The sequence below is a fragment of the Pleurodeles waltl genome, chromosome 5, assembly GCF_031143425.1.
Source record: "Pleurodeles waltl isolate 20211129_DDA chromosome 5, aPleWal1.hap1.20221129, whole genome shotgun sequence".
Classification (NCBI taxonomy): Eukaryota; Metazoa; Chordata; class Amphibia; order Caudata; family Salamandridae; genus Pleurodeles; species Pleurodeles waltl.
In genome coordinates, this window is record NC_090444.1 from 1414085738 (window position 1) to 1414101530 (window position 15793).

Consider the following 15793-nt stretch of genomic DNA (forward strand, 5'->3'; position numbering starts at 1 on the left):
GCCTTTCAAAAATCCTTTGTTATCATTGGTAAATGCTTTATGTTTGTCCCTGTTTGGGGTGGTTTGGTAACCGTCTTGGACATGGACCATGTTACATGGATAATTGCATGGCTGCCAACACGTTTGCAAGCAAACTTATTTTTCCTTTTGTGTCTCTCCTTTGTGCATCTGGTTGCTGTGGAGCTTTGAATCAGCTTGCTTATGTCAACTGTTTTACTTTTCATTTTCAATTTAAGTGGCAAGAAAAGTCCAGTTAGGAATATTAACAGCGCTAACTCGAGCAAACGCGAGACCCATTGCATTGCAAATGCTCGTTTATATTTTTAACAGGAGAAACAGGATGTGTACCAGAATAGCAAAAATAAATTCTAGCCTGTATCTAACACACTCACACTCACTCTTGTACAGCTATATATGTTAAACATATAGGCTTGTCAGACATACACACATATGCACGAATACTACACATTACATACACACTCACGCAGTCAGACACAAACAGAATGAAATTATTTACGTCAGTGCGTAGCCAGGACTATTGGTTTTGTGGGACATGGCCCCAAATAATAGCATTAATATGAAAGAAGAGCCTAGTGGCCTATCTATCTCCACAAAATTGAGGAATCGTTATGCAATATGGTGACATTTTCAAGCACGGGATGCATGTTTTTTATGATGAGTGTTTTCTTCCTTGAATGTGTGACAGATGTTGTATTTAAAGGCTCATTGAACAAGTATCATTAGCAAAGCCGAATAGAATGTAATTACAACTTTATTAAGGGGTTTTGCACAAGCACTTGTGAAAATTAGTTACCCAGTTTACCAATGTTTCTTTGAGGCACTAAGAGTTTCATTGGTCAGAACGGCTAACATTTAAAAACAACTCTACAGAAAGCTTGGCGAGGGAGGAGGAGAGCAGGGACCTCTCTTAACTGATTTATTAGCAGAAGTTGTAAATTGTGCATTTCTAGTGGCAATGGAACCCTTCCATTTGTCAAATCTTCCTGAGTGTTTAATTTGACTACCCAGACTCTAACTTTAATTTAGACAGATAGGTTTGTTTGTATTAACTGAGTTTTAGATTCCTCAAATTCAGAGCAGCAGTGACTTGCTTGGACAGGACTACTGCTAAAACACTTCTACATGGGAAAACAGAAACATGGAAAACAAAAATTAATCTATTTGCAATCATCTGATTTAGAAAGAGAAATGTTAAAACCTGGGTCAGGAGAGTGCCCGGTTTTTTTAAACGCATTATCTCCTGCCTTTCTGAAGCACTCCTACACTGTTCTATTTTCGTTTTTTTTTTGGTCAAAATTCTCTTTAATAATTTTATATATATCGTAACATTGATAGTAGCGAATATTTAAAATCTCACTACATTCCATATCTGCTAATGTAATATACAGTTCCCAACCATTGAAGAATGTTGCTCCTTCAGCTCAACGGATATGATCACTGTTGTCAGTTTTATAAGCTGTTGCCTAATTTATCTCCCTTCTCCCCCTCATCCCCAAACAAAGAACAACTCCCCCGAAGAAGACAGGGCGGGGGACCTAAAGAACAAGTTGGTATATGTGGGAGTCAAAAGCATAAGCATATAAATACACAAATAGGAGTGTATTGTGGCAGTAGAGGGGGCCACCAGGCCCAACCAGCCAAGGGGCCAGCTCCTTGCATCATGTTGCCTCATTTCTTATTTAACCTAAAATTGAAAAACACGTAGTTCTGGAGTGTTGGGGGGAAGACGCATAAAGGCAGACCTCTGGAAAGATACACCACCAGGAGATCCCAAATGTATTCAACAATTTTATAATCATCCCAAAATATGTTCGCCATTCGTTCCATAGTGACGGCCTGCCACGATCTTGCATGCCATTGTGAGAGAGATGGTGCTTTCATTGTGAGAGAGAGGTTATCATCTCGCAGTCCCAGTAACGCAAATTTGGGGTTATTAACTAATGGGTATCCCAGAATCTCTTTAATTTAAGATAATATTTCAGTCCAGAATGGATGTATAGTTGGGCAGTCCCACCTATATGACGAAAGTCACTGAGTATGCCACACCCCCTCCAACATAGATCTGATGCAGTAGGAAATATTTTTTAAAGTTTTGTGGGATAGAGAAACTAATTGAAAACTTACTTGTTATGGACCTCTCTCATGCCCATGGAGTGGTTAAATAGCGGTATATCCCTCCAACGTCTACTCCAACTGATCTCTGAGATATCTCTTTCAAGGACCTGTTCCCAAAAACGTTTATATCTGGGTTTTGGGGAGGGAATCATGGACAGAAGTAGAGAGTAAAGAAAGGATATACAACCTTTAGAGGTTCCCGCCCTTTTCACAAAACGGGGGAAGATGGAAATCTCTTTGTCAGTGTTCAAAAGTGAGAATGTCCCACCCATGGAACAGGTCAGCTATGATGAAGCATTTCCCCCTCCCTCCATTTATCAAAGGGTCCGGAGTGTAATGCTGGGAGGAATTCTGGGTTAAAGTGGATCGGAGTGTAAGGGGAGGGAAAGGTTGGCAACTCTTTCTGTCCAAGCACTTCATTCACAAAAACAAAGAGGGAGAAGGAGGCTGTGGGGCTGGGTCTGTTCTCCTTATAGCCTATATAACATTACAAAAGAGGCCCAGCTGAAGAACTACCACAGGATGGACAGGAAAAATGATTTTTCTGTTAGAAGAACCCTCACCCACCAGGGTTACCCCTTGGTGGCATGCTTCATCATTGGGTTTCTTCTCGTTCCGCTACGGAGCGAGCATGCTAAGACCTACGGGATACGTGGGAGCACTGATGTAGTCTTGTCAATGTGAATCACAGGAGGGATAGAAGGGGTGGGGTCTTGGGTGAGTTTAAAATACCTGTCTCCGAGTAATTCCAATGATTTAATAGATCTCTTGGAAGTGGTATGATTAAAAAGGGGCTGCGGAAGTTGGGGGTGTAACGTACCTGACTTTCTAGTCTACATCTTTCAGAGCCTTTCCCCTAGGCTCCTTTTCAGGACCAAGGTGGACTGTCTGGTGCCACTCCTTGTTTGACTATCTCAAATGAAAGCATAAATAATACATGCTCTGTGATATGGTGCATTTCACCTTACAAATGTGGTGTCATAAGATGATGCCTATCGTTTATGGTGTCCGTCATTGATACCTGTGTAAATAAAAGAGAGGCATAGATATTATAGCCCCCATATGTAATAGGCTACTATATACGTTGTTTGTGGGTGTGGTGTCACACATTTGCAAACTGCACCCCACTTGTGGGAAATGGCACTCGTGAATATCAGGACTGAGAGATTAAAGTACTCTCACAATCAACAGTACAAGACATACTACATTTAAATCTTTTAAACATATAAACACGTGAAACACACCAAACAGCACACACATGGTGCATGCGTAACCTACTCATTAGTATTTGGATTTTCATATCATAGCTCCTCCGGGAGGAGTGTGTGCCTGTAGTCAAACTCTAAAGATTTGGCAAAGTTCTAAAATCGATTTATCTTACCCTATCTGTACCGCCATGCAAACAATGTTCAAAAGGTACTTACTTCCTCAAAGCGACACTCCTGCTCTGTAACAAATGCTCACCTCCCTGGTGTCTGAAACTTGAATGCTCACATATGAGCAAAGTTTAAATGTGCAGCAGCTCCTGCATCTTGGCATGCTAAAGTGTGCAGCACTAGACCGCTAACTTCCCCAAGATGGCGGCCTCCTGTGGAACGAAGGAGGGTCTGCGAGGACCCTAAAAGTAAGTATCCATTGTGGGTGCCTGTAATCGCACAGAGGTCATTGGGGCTTCATGTAGGCTTACAGAGGCAGAACTGGGGATTCCTATATCGTTTTGATAATTTGGGAGTTTCTTTTTTTGTGTTTAACAAAGGGTTACTCGTTCCCTTCTTAGTATGATGGTGACGTATATGCGAGTGGCTTATGTTTATTGTTGAGTGTTTGCTCTTTGTGACACTGTGGAATGTAAAGGAATGAGATGGGCATAGGACCTTTTGAGCTGCCTAGCTGTACCATTCATTTCAGGAGATGTATATCCGACTAATGATTAATCTGATGTTAATACTTGGTCGGCTCCAAGGCATGTTCTCATTGAGGTCAAATTGGTGTGTGCGTAGTTTATAAACCCATCGTTGTTCTTTTTCGAACAGTGTAGACTCACAATTAATCTCTTTTTGGTGCTCTAGGATAATCCACTTCTAATCCTCCACTGTGTGGTATCTCTTTGAAATGAATGGACATTTTAGTCATAGCCTGTCCACATCTCAAGTTACTCTGGTGTTTGCAGATGCGAGACTTAACCTTGCAAGTGGTCATCCCCACTTAATGTAGGTTGCATGGACAAGTGGTCATGTATACTGCTTGCTGCGTGTTACGATTAGAGAAATCTCTAATGTTCCATGTTGTGCTGTCGTTAAAGGTGACCTGTTTAGTGTCCTTTGTTAGATGGCATACACTACAGTTCCCACATGGATAATGTCAATTGGGTAGTGGTAGGTAGTTGATCTCTCCTGGTTTACTACGAAGATGGCGTGGGCGGGTGTGTACAAGCACGTCTCTAAGACTCTTTCCCTGTTTATGTGAAAACACTGGTTTGGGAATATTTAGTGAGCCACTACTGAGGATGTGCCAATGTTTGTTGATGATCTTGCTTACTTGATTAGAGGCTATGTTAAATGTTGTGATACATATTGGTCTTTCCTCCTTCTCTTTTTGGGGAGGGGTGTCCAGAAAGGTTTCTCGTGTGTTGTTATTGCAAGGTCGCTTCATGGCTCAGTTGATTATTCTTGGGGGTATTTCCTAGCCTCCAGTTTAGATGCTAGACTCTGGGCTTGTTTTTTGGAATCTGATTTATCTGAGCAATTCCTTCTCATTCTGGGAAATTGCCCAAACAGTAGGTTCTCTCTCAAATGGCAGGGGTGAGCACTATCAAACAGGAGTAAACAGTTTTTGGCTGTTGGTTTTTCATGGGTGGTTGTTTTAAGAGCACCATTGTTGGCCGTAATGTTTAAATCTAGGAAGACCAAATGTCCCTTGCTCAGTGTGTGAGTGAATTTCAAGAACTGGTCCTGTCTGTTTAACCACTCTAAAAATGTTACCACTTGTCACCACTTGTGTCTCATCCCCTTTCTCGAGAACCAATATGTCATCAATATATCTTTTCCACAATACTATGTTGTCTCTGTATGGATTGGTGGGGTTAAGGATTCCCTCTTTCTCTAGATGAGGGACATAGAGACTGGCCAGACTCGGAGCGAAGGTGCTTCCCATGCTGGTCCCGTGTTTCTGTAGGTTCAAATTTTTCTCAAATGCAAACAAAGGTTAGGGCCCAGAAACAGTATTCCATAACCACATTCTATGGTGTTTGGTAGTCCCAATCTAAGTTAGAGATAACCTCTTCAATTATGTGTAATGTGTCGGGGTGAGGAAGACTCGTGTATGGGCTTTTCACATCCAGTCCTATTAGTATCTCATTTGCTGGATCAAAAGACCTGTCTTTCAAAAGAAAAAGTACGTCCTTTGTACCTTTAAGGTAGGTATCTGTGTTTCGGACTATGGGTCTTAAAAATTCATCTGCAAAACGGGACAGAGCTTCCAAAATAGAATTAATACCTGATACAAGGGGTCTACCAGGAGGTGATTCAAGGTTTTTGTGAATTTTGGGGATAGTGTAGAAATAAGGAGTTACTCGATTTTTATTAATTAGGAAAAATTCTCCTCTTTGGAAATCAAATTGTGTGCTAAAGCTTGCTCCTCCATGCTGTTGATCATTGTCTTTAGGAAATCAGTAGAGTCCTCCCTGAGTTTTTTGTAGTTACATGTGTCAACCAATAGTCTTAAACATATTTTACGAGAGTTTTCCAAGGTCTGGATTACGATAGCGCCTCCCTTTTCTGCTGGTTTTATTACTATGTTGTTGTTGTTGTTAGCTAGTTCCTGTAAGGCTTTTTTCTCATTCTTGGTTGTGTTATGGAACACCTTCAAAGTGTTAGGATTAATCTCAGTGATATCCTTCAGAACCACTTTTTCAAAGGCAAGGATTTCTATTGAGATAGAAGTGTTGGGCGGTTTGAAGGATGATTTTTTTGCGTAGACCTGTGTCCCCCAGTGCTAAATTGTCTGCTGGTGGCTGACCTTCAAAAAAGGATCTTAGCTTGAGCTTCCTAATGAAATCATTTACTTCAATGCACAATCAGATTTTGTCCAAGAGGACCGTTGGGACAAAATTAAACCATCCTCAAGGACGGGTATCTGTGCATCAGTCAATGGCATGTCACTGAGATTTACTACTAGACTGTGTGACTGCTTGGGCCTGCTTGATTGTCCAGACACGGTGAACTCTCTTTTGTCATGTTCTGTGTTGTCATCCTCCCTTGATCTTGGTTGGATGCCCATTGGACCTGGGGTTGTCTGTTGATTTGCCCCTTTGGCGTCTCTGGCCACTTCCTAAAAAAGGAGGGCAATACTGTGGAAATTGGTCACCCTGGGGTTCTCAATGTTCAAAATGAGGAGGATACATTTGGGGCGTTGGGGGGCCTAATGCATATGGGTCTGGATACATAGAGTAGGTGCCCCACCCTCCCCCTGTTCTAAAACCAGCTTTCCTGCTTCTTCTGTTATTCCACCTCCCCTGAAACTGTCGTTTCATGTTGCCGTCAGAATTACTGGAGCCTGAATCTGATGAGTCAGAGTCCGTATTGTACCCAGGATTCCTTCCTGAGGAGACATAGGTGGTCATTATGACATTGGCGGTGACAGGCTGGCTGTAATTAACGCAAAATTATGACCATCAATCAATCAATCAATCAATCATTGGATTTATAAAGCGCACTACGTACCCTTGAGGGTTTCAAGGCGCTGGGGGGGTGTGTGGGGGCTGGTGTTACTGGTCGAAGAGCCAGGTCTTGAGGAGTCTTCTGAAGGTGAGTAGGTCTTGAGTTTGTCGCAGGTTGGTGGGGAGGTTGTTCCAGGTTTTGGTGGCGAGGTATGAGAAGGATCTGCCGCTGGAGGTCTTTCTTCGGATGCGGGGGACGACAGCGAGGGTGAGGTTGGAGGAGCGGAGCTGACGGTGGGGGTGTAGAAGCTGTCTGTTGTTTAGGTAGGCTGGTCCGGTGTCGTGGAGCGCTTTGTGAGCGTGGGTAAGAAGCTTGAAAGTGATCCTTTTGTCCACGGGGAGCCAGTGAAGGTTTCTCAGGTAGTGGGAGTGGGAGATGTGGCTGTGGCGGGGTACATTGAGGATCAGTCGGGCGGAGGCGTTTTGGATGCATTGGAGGCGTAGTAGGTCTTTTGCCATAGTCCAGCCTGCTGCTGACGAGGGCCTGTGTCACTGTTCTTCTTGTTTCTGTCGGTATCCACTTGTAGATTCTGCGGAGCATGCGGAGTGTGTTGTAGCAGGAGGAGGAAACTGCGTTGACCTGTTTAGACAAGGTGAGGGAGGAGTCGAGGATGAAGCCCAGGTTGCGAGCGTGGTTGGTCGGTGTCGGTGGGGTTCCTAGTGTGGTGGGCCACCAGGAGTCGTCCCAGGCGGAGGGGGTGGATCCGAGGATGAGGACCTCTGTCTTGTCCGAGTTCAGTTTCAGACGGCTGATTCTCATCCATTCGGCGATGGATTTCATCCCCTCGTGGAGGTTGGTTTTGACGGTGCGCGGGTCTTTGCTGAGTGAGAGGATGAGCTGGGTGTTGTCGGCGTAGGTGAGGATGTTGAGGTTGTGTTGTCGGGCCACTTGTGCGAGGGGGGCCATGTAGATGTTGAACAGCGTCGGGCTGAGGGATGAGCCTTGGGGGACACCACAGATGATGTCGGTGGCTTCGGAGCGGAAGGGGGGGAGGCGGACTCTCTGGGTTCTGCCAGAGAGGAATGAGCCGATCCAGTCGAGGGCTTTTCCTTGAATTCCGGTTTCGTGGAGGCGTGATTCCAGGGTGCGGTGGCAGACTGTGTCGAAGGCGGCAGATAGGTCCAGGAGGATGAGGGCTGATGTTTTGCCATTGTCCATTTGGCGTCTGATGTCGTCTGTGGCGGTGAGAAGGGCGGTTTCGGTGCTGTGGTTTCGTCTGAAGCCAGACTGGGAGGGGTCTAGGATGCCGTTGTCTTCGAGGTGGCTGGTTAGTTGTGCGTTGACGATTTTTTTCAATCACCTTTGCTGGAAAGGGGAGCAGGGAGATGGGTCAGAAGTTCTTGAGGTCGTTGGGGTCTGCTTTGGGTTTCTTGGGGAGGGCGCGGATTTCGGCGTGTTTCCATTTTTCGGGGAATGTTGCTGTTTCAACGGAGATGTTGATGACCTTCCGTAGTTGGGGGGGCGATGGTGCCGTCGGCTTTGTTGTATACGTGGTGGGGGCAAGGGTCTGACGGAGATCCTGAGTGGATGGAGTTCATGATCCTGCGTGTCTCTGTGTCGCTCACGTTGGTCCAGGAGGTCAGGTTGTTTGCACAGGTGGAGTGTTCGGGGGTGGGGTCTGGCGTGGGAGTGGCGTCAAAACTGTTGTGGATGTCGATGATCTTCTGGTGGAAGAAGGTGGACAGTGCGTTGCAGAGTTCTTGGGATGGAGGGATGGCGTTGACGTTGGCGCTGGAGTTGGAGAGTTCTTTCCCAATGCTGAAGAGCTCTTTGCTGTCGTGTGCGTTGTTGTCCAGGCGGTATTTGAAGTGGGATCGTTTGGCTTGTCTGATGAGTTGGTGGTGCTTGCGGGTGGCGTCCTTGTGGGCTGTGAGGCTGTCAGGTGTGCGTTTGAGGAGCCATTCCTTTTTTAGCTTCCGGCAGTCGCATTTGGAATTTAGCAGCTCGTCGGTGAACCAGGTGGCTTTTCTTCTGGCTTGGTTGTTGGTGGGTTTTTTGAGTGGCGTGAGGGTGTTGGCGCAGTCGTTGATCCACAGGGTGAGGTTGTTGGCGGCAGTGTCTGGGTCAGTGGAGTCGGGGGATGGGTTCTGGACGAGGGCGTTAGTAAGCTGGTCTTCCGTAACTTTGTTCCAGCATCGGCGGGGTGTTTTTTGTAGGTAAAGTGGATGCAGTGGTGGTCGGTCCAGTGGAGTACGGTGGTATGGTTGAAGGTGATGTGGGCGTTTGAGGAGAAGATGGGATCAAGCGCGTGGCCGGCTCTGTGGGTTGGTGTATTGACGAGTTGTCTGAGGCCGTGGTTGGCGATCAGAGTAGTGGAGGTGGTGTCGTTGTTGTTCTCTAGGTGGAAATTTAGGTCTCCGAGGAGGATGTAATCCGTTGAGGTGAGTGCGTGGGTGCTGGTGAGGTCGGCGAGGGATTCGCTGAATGGTGCTCGTGGTCCGGGGGTCTATAGATGAGCGTTCCTCTGAGAGTGGTGTTGTGGTCAGTGTGGATGCGGAAGTGTAGGTGTTCGGTGGTCTTGAGGGAGTCGTCGGTGTGGGTGTCGACTTTGAGGGAGGATTTGTGGGCGATGGCTATGCCTCCTCCGATTCTGTTGTTGCGGTCCCTACGGATGATCTTGTAGCCGTCCGGGATGGCTATTGCGATGTCAGGCGCCGAGGAGTTGTTCCACCAGGTTTCGGTCAGGAAGGCTATGTCTGGGGCGGTGGAGTCGAGCAGGTCCCAGAGCTCGATGGCGTGCTTGCGTGCAGAGCGGGTGCTGAGGAGTATGCAGTGGAGGTGGTTTGTTCCGGTCTTTGTAGGTTTCCTTGTTCTGTCGCAGGTGAATTTGCAGGCCCGGCATGCAAAGGGTCCGTGGGTGTTCCTTGGTGAGGACTGGGAGCATGCTGTGGTGCTGCCGGGGTTGAGGGCGTTGAGTTGGTTGGCCGTGTAGCGGCGTCTGGAGGCGCAGGGGTCTCACGGACCAGGGGGAGTGGCGCTGGGTGCGGTCCAGGCGCGGACGGGCGCAGACGGGCTTGCCTGCGCCGCGGCTGCCATAAGAGGAGGGGAGGGTGGGAGTGGGAGTGGCAGCTGGGAGGCAGGAGGGTTCGTCCTATGAGAGGGCCGGGGCTGCAGGGGATGCAGAGGCGGGAAAAAGGAAGAAAAAAATGGTGAGAGAACGAGGGGGGAGGCGGGAGGGGCCGCAGGGGATGCAGCAGCGGGAAAACAGAAGAAAAAAACGGTGAGAGAATGAGGGGGGAGGTGGAGGGGACGCATCGGAGGGGGAAAGAAGCAAAGAGTGAAAGGCAAAAAGTGGTGGTGCGGAGGGCAAAGCGGGGAGCGACCTACCTGCAAGCAGGGTCAAAGGTTGCTCCCTGCTAGCGCGTCGCGGCTGCCATAAGAGGAGGGGAGGGTGGGAGTGGCAGCTGGGAGGCGGGAGGGTTTGTCCTATGAGAGGGCTGGGGGGTGGGGCTGCAGGGGATGCAGCGGCGGGAAAAGGGGAAAAGAAACGGTGAGAGAACAAGGGGGGCGGTGGGAGGGGCCACAGGGGATGCAGCGGCGGGAAAAGGGAAGAAAAAACGGTGAGAGAACGAGGGGCGAGGCTGGAGGGGCCGCAGGGGACGCAGCGGCGGGAAAAGGGAAGAAAAAACCGGTGAGAGAACGAGGGGGGAGGAGAGGGGCTGCAGGGGACGCAGCGGCAGGGGAAAGAAGCAAAGAGTGAAAGGCAAAAGGTGGTGGCGCGGAGGGCAAAGCGGGGAGCAACCTACCTGCAAGCACGGTCAAAGGTTGCTCCCTGCTAGCGCGCTGCGGCTGCCATAAGAGGAGGGGAGGGTGGGAGTGGCAGCTGGGAGGCGGGAGGGTTCGTCCTATGAGAGGGCTGGGGCCGCAGGGGACGCAGCGGCGGAAAAAGGGGAAAAGAAACGGTGAGAGAACGAGGGGGGAGGCGGGAAGGGCCGCAGGGGACGCAGCGGCGGCAAAAGGGAAGAAAAAAACAGTGAGAGAATGAGGGGGGAGGCGGGAGGGGCCGCATGGGACGCAGCGGCAGGGGAAAGAAGCTTCGAGTGAAAGGCAAAAGGTGGTGGCGTGGAGGGCAAAGCGGGGAGCGACCTACCTGCAAGCAGGGTCAAAGGTTGCTCCCTGCTAGCGCGCCGCGGCTGCCATAAGAGGAGGGGAGGTTGGGAGTGGCAGCTGGGAGGCGGCAGGGTTCGTCCTATGAGAGGGCTGGGGGGTGGGGCCGCAGGGGACGCAGCGGCGGGAAAAGGGGAAAAGAAACGGTGAGAGAACGAGGGGGGAGGCGCCGCAGGGGACGCAGCGGCGGGAAAAGGGAAGTAAAAAACGGTGAGAGAATGAGGGGGGAGGTGGGAGAGGCCGCAGGGGACGCAGCGGCGGGGGAAAGAAGCAAAGAGTGAAAGGCAAAAGGTGGTGGCGCGGAGGGCAAAGCGGAGAGCGACCTACCTGCAAGCAGGGTCAAAGGACCATGGCAGTGATAACTCCCATAGACAGCCATTGTACCACACCATCTGCCAGGACCGAAACACCATGCACCACGGCGGTAGCCATCAACACCCAGGCGGAAGACAAGGGAACGCCCAGCACATTTTGACACAGCATACCACCGTGATTTCCGGGGTGGTACCAATGCCACTTAAAGCCTGGCAGAAACACAGCACAGAAGGCCAAAAAATCACCAACAGAGACACATAGAAGCTCAATGCCGCAATGGAACAGGAACTTCAAAGAGAGTGTCACACACACGCACAACACCCACCATCCACACAACCAGCTGCAGACGTAAACCAATGGCACACACCACACAGCATAATAATACAAGGACTAGAGGTCTGAAAATATATTTGCAAGGCAAAAGCTACCATATGAACCAACTTTGAACAAATAGACATAAATAATTGTCCAGAAAGGGCCAATGCCCAGTCCAAAGTACATAAGGCCCACATAGCCACAAGGGAACATACCAGGCCCTAACTTGATCAGGACTAACTACGCACAAAAATGTGCAGGGGCATCATCACAGAAGTGGACAGGCACCTCAGGGGGAAAGGAGGTGGGAGGCATCTCAACGGAAGTCAGGAATTTGCCCACTGGTTCAGGAGGGGGCTCCATGCCCATTTCCCAATGCTGAGGAGTGCAAGGTCACAGTCACTGAGGTGGGAAACTTTCCCACTGATCCTGGAGGGGGGTGCTTGTACAACAGTCCCTGGAGGGTGGCCTACATGCCCTCGGCTGGAGGTGAGGGCTGCTGTGTTTCAGCTGGAGGTGAGGGCTGCATGGTCTCTGCTGGGGGACGTGCCACCTGGGTAGCCTCTGCTGGAGGTGAGGGCTGCATTGTCTCTGCTGGGGCAAGTGTCACCTGGGCAGCCTATGCTGGAGGTGAGGGCAGCTGTGTCCCAGCTGGAAGGGGGGGCTTCTTGCTTGTCATTGGTGGTTGAGTGGGAACCTTTTCTTGCATTGGTGGTTGAGTGGGAACCTTACCCTCCTGGCTGGTGGAGTGGGATCCTTCCCTTTCCTGGCTGGTGGAGTGGGATCCTTCCCTTTCCTGGCTGGTGGAGTGGGATCCTTCCCTTTCCTTGCTGGTAGAGTGGGATCCTTCCTGTCTTGCCTCCACGACTAGGAGGTTCCTCCACTGTCCCCGTGGACTGTTTGGCTGAGGTGCTGGGCTGGGTTGTTGGGACCCTGCTCTTACAGTCAGGATGGGGAGGGGGAGGAGGAGGGAGGAGGGAAGAGGTCAAGTTGGTAATGGGAAAGCTTCTTATGGATGGTGGGGGTGGGATGAGGGAGGAGGGATGAGAGTGGAGGTTGAGGGAGTGGTTGTTGGAGGGATATGTCTGCTGGACTTGGGTGCAGGTGCATGGGCAGTGTGCTGATGTGAGGTGGATGGCTGTTGGGTGTCTGAGGCCTGCATTTTTGCCCTTTACGAAGGGAGGGAACAGACAGGGTGGGAGAGGACAGAGGGGACTTGTGCTTGGATTTGTGGAGGTATCTGCTAGTGAGGAGCTGTTTGGTGTGGTGATGCTGGTGGTGGCTGTTGTGGCAGTGCATGCAGGTGTGAGTATGGATGTGACTGCGAGGGAGGCGGAGGAGGAGGGGGAGACAGTGGATGTGTGTGCAACTGTCTGTTGTTTGTGTGAGTGCTTATGAACTGAAGTGTGGTGCCTGTGTTTGTGCCACTCTTGTTTGATGTCTTGTGTGCATGCTCATCTGTATGTGTGCATGGATGGGTTGGGGTTGAGGAGACTGGGAAGTGGTAGTTGGAGGGGGGATGGTAGGAACAGGGACAATGGCTGTCATCAGAGAGGAGGGCAGAGCCTGAATTGATCTCTGTTGGGCCGCCAATCCACGTGGATGCCCCTGGATGGCATTCACAATGGTTGACTGCCCTACAGAGATGGATCTCAGGAGCTCAATAGCCTCCTCACTCAGAGCAGCAGGGCTCACTGGGGCAGGGCGTGAGGTGCTTGGGTGAAGGAGATTCCCACACTCCTGGGTGACCGGGCACGGGCAGCTTGCTGAGGGGCTACTGGGAACATGGTGCTGGTCTGGGTAGGCCACTGTCAGTATGCAGGCCACCAGAGGGATCAGGTTCCAATGGGCACCCGTTCTTTGTTGGGAGGCCATCCCCAGCTGGGCTTCCGTGGTCTTCTGTGCCCAGCGTCTCAGGTCCTCTCACCGTTTCCTGCAGTGGGTACTCCGCCAGCTGTAGACCCCCAGGGTCCGCCATCCTTGCGGATGGCACACCACAATCCCTTCTTTTGATGGGCGCTGACCTGCAGAGGGAATGCAGACAGGAGCACACCATTACACATACAACCCAGCTTGTCGCACATAAGGCCCATACAGCTGTCCATATGTGGGTAGGACTCTATTCGTCAAGCGCTCCAACTCCTCTGAAGTGAAGGCAGGGGCCCTTTCCCCGATCACACAGGCCATGGTAGGTTCCAGACACGTCAAAGTAGCACACGCAGTGAAGGTGTTCTCCTGTGGAAAGTCAGGAATCAAGTGAGGTTATAGATAGAAAATGTCAGTCACGTCCGCGGTGGTGTACACCGTTACCGCCGACGCTGATCCCCATTGGCCACTGTACTCCATAAAGACCCATATTAGCCAATGAGGAATTGCACAGAGGTGCAAGACCGCCTTCCGCCACCACGCCCAATGTTGGCAGAGTTACCTCACTTCCACCTGTCCCTAGATACAGGACAGGCGGTCGCCATTTCATGGTGGTGGACTACATTCAGATCTTCCATAACTGCGTCATTGCCAAAAATTGCACATACATTACCATTCCCACTGTCCCATCACATTAATGCTGTATGCACACTGAGGTGGTGGTTCCATTGTTCAAATTTTGACGGCCTACTCACTCTTGTGTCCCTTAGATACCTACCACTGTAGATGAGTAGGAGGAGGAGACAAACCCCTGTACAGACCTCTTGTGGACTTGGCTACACTGGAGGACGGGCACATTATACTAACATTATACTAACCTATAGACTGGACAGGGCCACAATCACAGAGCTGTGTGCAGAATTGGAGCCTGACCTGATATCAACTATCTGTCATCCTGCTGGGATCCCTCCTCTTGTGCGGGTTCTCTCTGTGCTCCAACTCCTGGCAACTGGTTCTAGACAAGTGACAAGTGGGCTTGGCAGCAGGAATGTCGCAGCCAATGTTCTCAATCGTGCTGGAATGGTATTGTCTGCCTTGGTGAAACACATGGCCACTGTTAAGGCCGGATTTTATACAATGGGACATATACCCAATATTATTGGGGCGATTGACGGTACACATATTGCGTTTGTCCCCCCGCCAGAATGAACAGGTGTTCAGGAATTGCAAGAGTTTCCACTAACTGAATGTGCAAATAGTGTGCCTGGCGGACCAGTACATCTGCCATGTCACTGCCAAGTATCCTGGGTCGGTGCAGGACGCCTTCGTTCCCAGGAATAGCAGCATCCCAAATCTGATGGCCCAACTACAGATGTACAGGGTGTGGCTAATAGGTGAGCCAGAGTCCCCACCCACTGTATGTCAGTGTATGGCTTCAAGTGTTATCCCCATAGGATTGTGTAAGGCTAAATGTTTTCCCTCACTATTTGCAGGTGACTCTGGCTACCCAGACCTATCATGGCTCCTGACCCCTGTGATGAATGCCAGGACAGGGGCTGAGAACCGTCATAATGATGTACCTGGGTGAACCCAGAGAATAATCGAGAAGACCTTTGGCCTCCTGAAGGCCACGTTCAGATGCCTGCATCTGACAGGTGGATCCCTGTCCTACTCACCCGAGAAGGTCTACCAGATAGTAGTGGAATGCTGCATGTTGCACAACCTGCCCCTCAGGCGACATGTGCCTTTTCTGCAGGAGGTGACTGGAGATGCTCCTGTGGCACCAGTGGATCCTGAGGACAGTGAGAACGAGGAGGCAGAGGATAGGATGTGGACAACAGAACTTCAGTTATACGTCAATACTTCCAATGACACACAGGTGAGACAGTTCAACTGACCATTACTCTGACTGTTGATGTTTTCTGTGTGGCTGTAGCATGAAGGCATTCACATCCTTTGCATCTCAACTTACTGTCACCTATGGCTTGTCCTTCTGCAGGTGTTGGTGATATGTTAACAGTGTCCTGATGTGATAACTGCAGATAGCTACAGATCATTATTTGTATGCTATCACAGTGTCCAGATCATTTGCACTAGATGTGACGATTCCCATAAATGCACATTTTCAACACGTAAAACAGAGTCACTCAAATTGTGTTCAAGGGTGTTTATTGTAGTGCACATAACTGAATGTAGTGCAATGGAATGGGATGATTGTAGAGGAAAGTCCAGGGTATTGTTCCAGTCTGTTTGTAGCACAGGTCTAGTGTCCAAGGGGCCAGAGGAAGGGGAGCAAACGCAGTTCAACGTGGACAAGGTGGCAGGGTGGGACACAA